The sequence below is a fragment of the Patella vulgata genome, chromosome 1, assembly GCF_932274485.2.
Source record: "Patella vulgata chromosome 1, xgPatVulg1.2, whole genome shotgun sequence".
NCBI lineage: Eukaryota > Metazoa > Mollusca > Gastropoda > Patellidae > Patella > Patella vulgata.
In genome coordinates, this window is record NC_065879.2 from 73,728,002 (window position 1) to 73,740,171 (window position 12,170).

A 12,170-nucleotide genomic window follows, 5' to 3' on the forward strand; every position below is an offset into this window, starting at 1 on the left:
AGGTTAATGTACAATATAAGAATAATGGGTGTCGATATTGTGAGGCAGTGGGAGCACATTTGTCTCGGTGAGCAAGGCGCTGACTGACTAAGCAAGAGGTCTAAAATTCGATGCCGGTGGTGACCGAGAAGTTTATCGGGATATTTCATGGGATTTGCTTTGGTGGGGCGAGGCGGAGGGTCTAGATGGGACGAAACTGACCCCTCATATTTGCTACACATTGGCGTGCAGGTAAAAGATAAATTCGCTTGGAATTCGACGAAGAGTATTCGGAAACACAACTGTCCGGGCACAATTTTACCTCAAGGTACACTGCATAACGCAATCTGATTCACAGAGATCTTTTAATATCTCTGTTACAGATGACTGTTTCGACACGTGACGTCACATCACGCGGCGTCAATCATTGACTCAATAGCGCGTGCATTGTTTACCTAAGACGTTACTGATTCGGGCTAAATGGTGAATTTTACTTATTTTAATACCCATTTACACTAAATAGGAAATGAATTTTACCTACAAACAATTCAAACGTCTTTATTTATTTTTCTAATAAATGAAAAAATGTTTTAGAATTTAATTTGACGGAAGAAAAAAGTTAATATTTGGAACTCATTAAGTCGCATCGATGTCATCCTTATCAGTGATTGTAGCGGCCTAGCGAAAATTCTCCTGATCAGTGTGTGCATAACGTATGGCCGTCTTCATTAACCCGATTGGTCCATACAAACAGGACGTTATAAATACCATTTCACTTCACGAGACAGTGTATTCTTTCAGGGTGCCATTGTATCAGCAATAGTTGCAATAATATGGAACATTTCGAGGAAACTGCTCCAGTCAATATTTTTGCATGTCACGCTTTAATAATCTAAAATCATTTGGAATGGATTGCATCTCTATAATGAATCGGTTCACTTATATGGAAATCTTGATTTAAATATTAAAGCGATAGTTGCATTTTTTAAAGTATGTTAAAATAAAGCCTTAAAATATGTTTTATCCATCAGAATTAAAACAAGTGGGGTAATTTTGCCTCGGTCAATCAGGCATCATTATACTTATCTGTTTAACTACATACCTGGGCAATCGCCTATTTCGTTACGTACACTTCGATTTTCAGTCAAAAATGATACAATCTCCAAGTGCCGTAGGCAAACAGAACATATTTCAATTTTTTATGTGAATGTGTGATTAGTGCTAGAATTATTTCTATGATTGTATAATAGTGGTTTGACAATCTATGCAACACATAGACTAATAATTATCAATACCTTTCTTAGAAAATTTGAAATTATCGCTTTAAAGAATTGGGATATATCAATATTAAGATAGCCAAGTCTCGGTCATCCCGGTGCCTTGAATTGTTACGAGCGCTATGGCTGAAGCTAGGGTCATGGCATTATACGCATATCGTTATAAATTGCCAGGAGTGAACATTGGGCGTTGTAATCACTTTTACTTTTTTCCATTTACAAATGTCAAACATCAAGTTAAACAGTCTTGTTTTACACACCTTCTTATATCGTGAACTTATATCTAGATCATCTTTACAATAAAAATTTCTGTGTCGAGTTGGTCTAGAAACGGGGACACCTCGTCGTGATAAATCGGGTTTTGCTGGAGGTGGCGCTTTTGGTAATCGCCATTCATTCGGATTTCTGGCTTCCTGTGTCTGTTTTACATTCCATTTATCTCTGAAATTTTAAAACTCGTTAACTCTGGAATAAACTACGATAACCTTGGATGTTTGCTCTTTCTTAGAAACATCGATCTAATAAATATTAAAGATACATTATGGGAGATTCGATAACGAGTTGGCTATTCTCACTATAATAGTTAAAAACTAGATAATGTAAAGTCAATTTGATGAAAATTTCATTCAAATTGATCCACTATGAACCGAGAACAAAGCGATTGAATTTCCGCCTAGACTTGATCATCATTACTAAAGTCAGTACGATAAACAGCATAGTCTCGATTATCCGTTTAATCGTTAAATCGTAAAGGGCAGTTATGCAGCAAATCGGCCCACAATCCACTAAGATCGCAGGCTAGCGATGCCATGTAGAGTTGATTATGGTCTGGATAGGTTAACTAATGTCTAATTAATAATTTAGATAACATTTCAGACCTAAAGTAAGACCTGCGATAGACAGATTTAGCTCTTGCATAATGTATGTTTAAATATTTTGTCATTTCTTTTCTTTGTTATTGCATTGCTCTATACATTTCTCCCATAATTATGTGTCAATACAAGTATCTCAGTTGTAACGATTGTGCGTATTTTTAATTCAAAAACAAATTCAGCAATTAAACCAATTCAGGTAGTTATATATTTTTTTAAAAATTTGCAGTCTCAGATAGATTCTAGCATTGAAAACGGGCGTTTTAAGCTCTATCATAAATCTTTACGCTATCACTGTGGGAATCTGTTGTATCCTACTCTTTCAGTGTCCACGAGGAACGTTTACACGCCATATAAACGCCTGGATAGGCCCGTTTATATACCAGCGGTGTAAAGTTAAAATCACAGAAAAATAGAACGAAATTGAATGACAGCTAATGTGTCGCAAAACACTTTAAATGTGTCATTTAGAACCTAAGACGTCCTGCTTGGTGAAATCCATCCCAATCCGTTAATGTTTACTGCGACTTCTGGGTACCTAACTTATTTTTAAATCATACACTCTTTCTAGAACACTTGGTGCAACCTTTGCACACCGCCAATTTGTGTAGCACATTTGGTATTCCATAATTTTAAACCCAGGATACATACCTATAAATTGCTTCTTGTAGTGCTGTGTATGTATCTAGTTTATTTCCCAGGCTGTCGTGAAGGATAATTCGAGGAAAGCGATATGTTTTCTGAGAATTCACTGTGTCAACATCGTGTTCTTGAAAACTAACAGCCTTAATCGTGTCCATGCTGTCAATAACACCACACGTGGTCATCTATGGATCTGAATAAAGAAACTAGAGGTTATGCATTGGAATGTGTCAACCACTCGCAATACAGGTGTTATATTTTACAGTAAACAAGATTTAGGGTGTCAATAATTTATTAAAGAATAGCTCTAAAATGATTTGTTTTGATAGAAAAATATGGTCATTTAAAGTATACATTGAACTCTATTTATTTCACACTGTAATATGCCTTATACAAATATATTTAAAAGATAATTCGACTCTCGTTTTCTTGCAGGCCAGCCTATTCTTCGTAAAATAGTTTTTAATTCTCAAATGTCCTTCAATAGAACAATCTTTACATTAAAAAATAGATACTTTTGGCTTGTTTTTGTACCTTTTATTAAAGACGAAACGAGTTGTACCTCAGTTTGAGCCTACTTGGAAGCCATTTCAACAGGGATGCGTATCCGTAAATATATAGGACAGTGTTGTCAACCTTTTCTAACAATTGTTGGATCCATATCAGGCAAAATTCTGCAGTTTCCTATTTTCATACCTTTCAGAATATTCGTACATATGAAATACGTTGTATATAGATGATTAGCATTAAACTATACAATATCTTTTAAAATACATTTTTAGACTAACTTACTTGTTTCTAAAAGTATACGTAATTATATATCCAATATACACAACATTCACCTGTTTTACTGTTGACTACATGTATGTATGTGAAAGTAATAGTTATAGTGAAAATCAACATTACTGACCCGGTCCTCCTATTAAAAGGACATTTGGCAGAGTAATATTTGCGCATTTTGTATAAACATACTCTATAAGGGGAGAGTGTCACTCAAAACAAATTAATAAGTTTTTAGCAATTGGAGGAAAACGGAGAAATCGGATAAAATATAGGAAACGAAAGTGAAAATAGCTAATTACAAGTGGTCAACAATACCCTATGCTAACCAACCCCACACTACACTGCTTTATAACTTACAAAGCAGCAATGTCCCTTCAACTTTTCCTAGATAACACCCGTGACGTGAATATAGACTTGATAAGCAATAAATTATCTACGTGATATATACTACATTCTGCTATTAGATAAATTAACTACATATTAATTGTTAGTCAAAGTTAACAGAGGGATTAAATTTCACAGGTTAAAAGTTTAAATCAGCTTAGTCGAAAACTAAAAGGTGTTGCGATGCGGTATACCATAGTAAAATTTTACAGTATCTGCCAATTGGTCGCCAATCATACATGTTAGAAAGAAAGTAGAGATTATGAAGCTCTGTATTGGCAAGTAATTTTAGTCGTGAATTAATTACTCATGTCGACATTATGTATATTGCCAGAGATCACCCATCATTTCCCCACTAGCTGTAATCTCAGTTCTCATCTCGTAGACCGGCTCTAACTTTTTCTAAAATTTTCTTTGTGTAGAACGCTTTATACCACAGATGGAACAGCATGTGGCAACCTCTAGCTCCAAAACGCGTATGAAGTTTATCATAGAAAGCTTGAGATACACAAACTGGAAGTGGATACAAAAAGCAATGCAATTTTCCGCCCTGCATTTCAACCTAACCAACCTCATAGCTCTCGTATCCTTCTGCCTCAAAATCACGAATATTCACCTAAACCTGGCAGAAAATGTATATTCAAACCATTTTCTTCGATTCTACATCATAATCAAAAAGTCAACACAGATCACCATGCGAAAGGGGGAGATGGGAAAGGGAGAGGAAGACTAAAAATAACTTTGGACCTAAATTATTTCGTGATGGCGTAGGAATAATTGGTGAGCTGCGTCCATCTAAACATGAACTAGGCATTAACAACTGCGACCCTCTTAAAGCGTCGGTTTTCAGATATAACTAACTTTTGAATTAGCTGATTTATAGAAATGAAATTTGAAATGTGCGGGATGTGCCCCAATTCATCACTTAATATTGACCTGGTGATGTTTAACTTCTTTACGGTGAAGTTTCTTAGTTTGAAGCTTTGAACATCTATATGGTATTTTTGATAATAAAAGTCTTTCTTATTCTCTAAATTGAGCATCGGATTTATGAAATAAACTCTCTGTGTAAATAAGAGAATCGTTTGATGTATTGCAACTGTCACCAAACAGGAGGAGCAGTTGTTGATTTATATCACGTGAATCACTACCCTTCCGAAGTGACACTTGAAATGCGGTCCCTCTCGAGGGAGCGGGCCCGCATTTCAAGATGGTTGAGAGAGAAAAAGTTTCACGTTCACTCGATACAAACTAGGTCATTTCGGGAGCTAACATATGGTTTAATTTTATTTCAATACTTAGCGTTATTTAGAAGTAAATGGAAAACCTACGAGGTTGGCCAGGCGACCCTACTCCTTATCACGCACAAGCAGGAAATCGAAACCACGTCATTTGAGTCAATGGTAGACCTTAGACCGTATGATCCACCGCGCACGCGTTAACCATTCGTCCCCCCACCCCCTGTAGATGTTTGACTATTAGTGGCTTATATATAATTTTAACGAAGAGGGATTTGCAGGGATGTTCAGACACTTTTTAAAATTAATTCCATATCAGGATGTTTAGACATTTATAAATTTAATTCCATATCCGGAAACCTTTCCTTCCTGTGTTTGATTAGGTGTAGTTCAGTACTAATGTCCGAAAGAACACATACTACACAAACCACGCCTTATCTCGTCTATAAGTGTTTTTTTTTATTTTAAGCTCCATTTCAAGGCGAACACTTGTCACAAATAATCAAATTTTGAACTGGTTGAACAAAAACCACATGCTAACCAACACAGATACAGTATGGCGTTGTGCAGCAACGTTATCCCAAGCAAAATCGTGGACACGGATTACTAAGCGAGAAACAGCCCCTTTATTTTTTTTTATATCGGTTTCTTAATCGATATCAATTAAAGGCACGGTTGATTGATTCGTCTATTAATAGATGGTGTATTTGTTTAGTTATATGTAGTACTACTTGATTGATAAACGGCAATCGATATACTGAAGATATTACTTAACCATGTCGAAACAAATATTTGTTATATGCCAAATAGTTTTATATTACGGTATACATTCAAATCAATGTATAGGACACGATTTTCGGTATCCAAACTTTTTTATTTCGATTTTCCCCATAAAATTTCAAAGAGATTTCTTAATTTCAAGGACTTGTGTTGTTGTGGGTTTGTTTTTCAAAATAAATAATACAATGTACATAAACCAAATGATTCAATACGTCAATATCTTAATCTTAATTTTCTTCCCAAAAATAGCTAATAAAAAAATAAAACCCCAACAAAAATGTATATATCGACTAACTTATTTTATGTTAGGAGAAATATTCCGTTTACTTTCCTTTGAAACCCACAATTACCAAGAGATGTTTTACGAGTACTACAAAACAATACGCGCAACGTTGATATTTCGTCATATTCGAAAGATTGAACTGGCTTTCCCACGGGTGTCATTCCTTACAAGTGAGAAATTGTAAGGGTTCTTTCCGATCCGCGCTGGGATTCGAATGCATGGTGTTCTGATTTGGTGGTGGTGGAGAGCAATGTGGCTACGTGAGCATGGCATTGGCTCGCAAACCTGGTGGTTCTGTGATCGATGCCGGTGGTGGGCCGAGAAAGTTTATCGGGCTTTCCGTTGTGGTTCCTTATAGTCTTAGACAGAGGGCAACGTAAAGTCGTTTGGATGGTACGTAAAGCGGGTTCCCGTGCACCCATTGGTGGGCACGTATAATAACCCTGGCAAGGACAGCTATCTAGTCGTTCAGGTGGGACGAAAAACCGAGGTCCCGTGTACACATGGACAGTTGGAATTCGAAATAAGAGTAGCCCGTGTCCGAGCAAAATTTCCCTCATAGCACAGTGTATGGCGTATGCCTGTCTTCATTAGCCAAGTCGGCACAGAACAGTAGGACGTTAAACCCCATTTTCATTTCATTGCATTCTGCTTGTCAGTCCAGTGTCTTAACCACCCAACCACTAAAGGGCGCATGATCTTTCCAGTATTGTTCATTATATTCGACATTATATTGATGTTGTTATCTTACCGTGAAAATATAGTCTCCTAAAATATTTCAGATAGATGAACATATTAAAACCAGTTCTCTGCGGTTTCAAGTTTCATTAATAATGCACGTATCTCAAAAATCAATGTGAAAGTACTTAAAATGTCTGATCCACAAATGAGAAAAAGATTAAAACTTAGACTGGACTAACTAGGCGCAAACAACTCCCATTCAATATTTGCACTGCGTGTATGTATTTCATCCAACATAACTTATTATAAATTACAACAATTATTTTAAAAATTAAACGCAATTGGGTTTATATATACATTCATGTTATATTAACATGTGCGTTTCGATCCATTTTCGTTTATTTGAATGGTTGCCTTTTAAATCCGAAACTGATGGGCCTTTAAAAGGACAATATTGGTGTCAGTCATTATCACATATGCGATAGAACTGGTTAAACACATTCCGAATATAATTTTAACACGGAGACTATTGCTACGATTGATGTCTAAAGTGGAAAACACTTATATATAACTAATTGAAGGAACGATCGATAACAGATACACGGTCGAATTTCAGTTCACTGATTATTTAGTGGAAGACGAAAACTTGTTACATATAAGGATAACTCGTGTTTTCCATTTTTTGTGTCACTTCCGTTTCTTCAAATCTTCGTTAAGCGTCTATCGTAGCAATGATGTCTGTGTTAAAATTATATATGGAATGTGTTTAACCAGATCTATCACATTATGCGGTAATGGCTGACAACAATATTGTCCTTCAACTTCAAATCGAAATGACATCAAAGATTATAGTATGTGGTCGATAAACATGTATATGGTATTTAGGAGAGTTTAGACTTTATTTAAACATAATTACCGATTTAGAGTTGTTGACTCTGTTGTCAGTTATTAATAAATCTGTTTACAACTGATTGTTAATATTGGGTTTGTTTGCTAAGAGAGTTGTCGGGAAAACATTTTAAAGGTAATTTAAAGGGACACTATGTACCTTTTTATCGCTTTGGAATGTAATGATATTGGGTTTCACGTTTATATTATTTCGGGACTAACATTTGTCCTATATTTGCTTACAGGCAGGGTTATTACCAGTGGGAATAAAACTGAGTACCCGGCGAAAATATATAACCCGGATCGGTAACATGTAGTTGTAACTCCACACTGCCTAATGTGATAAATTATCGAGTCAGTCCTGGAAATTTAAATGATAGGTCTATCCTATCCATATTTAGAGAACAGTGGACCATTTTGGAATCGTGTACGTACAAAACAAGCAACAATTAATTACTGTTAGGGCCGACTTAGTTCTAGAAGGATGTCCACTTAAGGTGATCCAATTGTTTTTAATTACAAATTTAAGACTGTTTGCTTTGCTGTTTAAAGATAATCAATAATGAGTTTGTTTGTAAAGCATTAGCAAGAAAAATATTTATTCATAATAAAGTTGTGTGGTAACGTGATTAAATGAGCTGTTAATTCAGACCAGATAAATAGTTATCTTAATAGTTATTAAAATGGACTTATTTTTAGTACATGTGGCGTGAGTAGGATTTAGGATAAAGGATGGTTGGGATTGATTGGGGTCTAATGAATAAAGTACAGTATACCTATTAGAATATTTCATTGTGCACTCTTAGTTAATTTGTGTACTAATTCATTTTAAGATTATTGAATGTAAACCAGGCTACTGACTTGTTATTACAAGGATATGATTATCTTTCTCACCTCCACCCCCACCTTAACCCGAAAACGTGTTTGTTCCAATTTGGAGTGAGGCATTGGGGCCGTCAGCATTTCGTTACCATTCGTTCCAGTGTTATAACCCTTAGCGGTTATGAGGCATTGATTGGGGCACTATGCATGAGGTCTCATCATATTGATATCCACCGTTCCACAACCTTCCGTTACGGAGTTACCCCCCCCCCCCCCCATATCCTTTGTCATTTCGGGGCTAAATCATGGTTCAATTTTATGGGAAGAAATCAAAGACCAGGGAAAAACCCACACGGTTGGACAGGCGACACTTCTCCTTGTCACATACGAGCAAGGAATCGAAACCACGCCATTTGATTCAATGACGCCCCCCACTCCAATTAACCGTAACAAAGACTATTTTGTAATGCTGGGTCACATTAGTCCTTTTTTACTTGTTAAAATAACGTGATGCATTCCATTTATACATAAATCAAACCACAACGATCAAATAAATGTAACGCGATTTCATGCTTAACTACCATAATTCTCGAGATAAATAAAACAGTTAAGTGCTTTTTAAAGATTGTGAAGTTTTTAGTTTTTATTTTAAACAATGTATTATTGTTCAATAAACACAAGTGTTTTTATTGGGTCTATGAGATGGTTGTTGACTTTTCAATAACAACAGAGTTTTGTTTAAACAATAGATTTCTTATGAATTATAGAGGACTTGTAAAGATATGCTTGTTTTTAAGAACTTGATAGCAAAATACATTTTGGTACCTTTTCACTGAGAAATTGTTTTAAAAATCAATTTTATTTTATGACTAGAAAGGGGCTGACGATAGTTTTCCTTTTGTCATGCAACTGAAATTTCGTTTAGTTGTCCGATAAAAATTAAAGCTTCTGTATTATAGTTTATGTTCCGAATGCCCAAACAGTCACCACCACATTTCTATATTTAACATTTTCAATTTACTTGAAATATAAGGTTTTTTTGAGTTAATAATTACATGTATAACAATTATCTTGCCTCACCCGAAAGACTAGACACCGTTCCTTGCCATAATCCCGTCCTGCGCCACTGACAAAGCGGGTCAAACACGTCCAGGGACCTCTAGGTTAATGAACTAGCGTCTTACTCACAGAGCCACCGTTTACACAAATATATATTACTTATACCCAGTATATATTAAGCTTTAATTTGTATAAGTTCAGATTTAATGTTTCTTATCACTGATTTATTAATTTATTAGCTAACGTATCTATTATCTATATCTGAACACGGTAAGGGGTTTGAATTAAGGGTCTTATTTAAAAGAAAATATAATGGCCAAACAGATAGTTTTCTTTCTGACACTATTCAATAAATATTTACATATTATAAAAGTACACTATATAATTGTGGGATCTGAAAACAAGCCGGAGCTTATATAAATTCATCTACCCAGGAATATAATAAAGTACATTGTATAAGATTGCAATCATAAATAATATACTGGTATAAAATTACAAGGTAAATGTGTTTACTCTCATTTAATTAGTCAAAAAGTTAGTTATATTGGATATGGTATAAATTAGCTAAAGCACAGAAAGTAGTAGAAACGTAGTGTGGTTAGCGAAACGATTATCTGATGTTCATAGTACGAAAAGGGTATGCGAAACTCGAGTTGTGGTAGGAAGAGAAAAATAGAAAGATACTAGTATCAGGAATGGGAGGCATCTGGCGTGTGAAGATATTACATAGTTGGTAAATGCCATTTAATAATGATTGAATATTGATATTAAGGACAGTAATATGAATCAAGACAAGTATTACCACCTTTCAAGAGGCCAAACAAACTGAACTCACTACACATATACTTGCGTCACAAACTTTAACGAAACTAAATATCTGTTCTTTGAAACATAAAATGGGCGATTACGGTTCGAACAGCTCCGTATTAATGTATGATGAATGCTTATAAACTGATTTACATTTAATTGTAATTTCTAATCAGTTATATTCGGCGAAATACTTGATTTACTTTAATATCTTTGGACAATAACGTTTAAAGTAGCAATATTGGTATTAATTGATACACGCCCAGTCTTTGTATGGAGTTAATATATATATATATATATACAGATACATGTATATTGAAACTTGCAAATACAACTCTTGAAACCCCTAATATATCATAGAGAGATAAACAATGGACAGTATCCAATAATATTTAAAGCACTGGGGCTTCAACTATTAATATGCATATCCATCAATTAGTATATGTTTAAAACAAATTATTCCAACTTTCAAACATACTGGTAAGATAGGTGAAATGAAATGAAATGAAATGGGGTTTAACTTCCTACTGTTCTGCTCCTATACTGGGCTAATGAAGACGGGCATACGCCATACAGTGTGCTATGAGGGAAATTTTGCCCGGGCAGCGGCACTATCGCCTACTCTTATATCGAATTCCAACTGCCAAGGGATCTTTTACGTGCATTCCAATGTTTACACGGGACCTCGGTTTTTCGTCTCATCCGAAGGACTAGACAGCTGTCCTTGTCAGGCCCTCCGTCCTGCATCACTGACAAGGGGAAACCTGTTTTAATTGTTTCATGAAATACAAGCATCGTGTACTTAACTCATCTTATGTCTAGGATATAATAAAGTCTATTATATTTTAAAATTTGTGGACATATTTATTTTAAGATCCTTAGACAATAACCAGGCATTATCACTTTCTTCAAGAAAATTCGTACTCGGAATAATCCCATAGAAAAATTCAAACACCGGTTTACAAAGAGCACAATATTGGACTCGAACGTTTGTTAAACTCCGTGAAAAGTAATAGAATTTATGCGAGATTCGTAACCCGAAAATTAATATTGACAGATCTACAATATATTATCAGCGACGACTTGACCAATTTGTATCAAATTTTTAAACATATTATTCTAATGGTGCCTCTTAAAAGGGCCACACCATCGAATTTTAAAAATTAAACGTTAACATTTAATTTAATATTTCATACATAAATGTTTTGTGAAGATTTTTACATCGATTTTTCAACTATATATAATTAATTAATGAATATTATTATGAAAAACCTACCTTCAACGGTTTCACATTAATTTCTCCTACCCCAAAGTCCCATTACTTCATATGTCTACCTTTGAACGTGTCTTCATATAAATGTGTTATAGTCAAAAGGAAAGGAACATGCCTATCTATTACACCCAATACATTGTATGTGTTGATATACACTATATGATATGAATTCCTCTATTGTTCATTCTTGACTAATATTGACTATGTTTGTATTAAAGCCAATGTCTATGTCACACCTTACAAGATAAGTGTTTGAAAGGGTTGTCGGTATAACTTATTCACTTTAGTCATTATATTAATATACAACACTTCAGGCCATTTCTATATCCCTGTGTATATAGTTTATCAGTATTTGGTGTGCTTTCGTTTTATATAATATTTTTTTATTTATATCTAGTATAT

At 34.9% G+C, this 12,170-nt stretch overlaps 1 long non-coding RNA gene across 1 annotated transcript; it reads right to left on the bottom strand.

The window, feature by feature from the left end:
* Positions 1 to 1,226: 1,226 nt before the first annotated feature.
* LOC126811892 (uncharacterized) lies at positions 1,227 to 11,870 on the bottom strand. Its single transcript, XR_007675774.1, has 3 exons — positions 11,772 to 11,870; positions 2,780 to 2,963; positions 1,227 to 1,697 (listed from the first exon to the last, which is right to left on the bottom strand). It is a non-coding gene; the product is annotated as an uncharacterized LOC126811892 (long non-coding RNA).
* Positions 11,871 to 12,170: the final 300 nt, after the last annotated feature.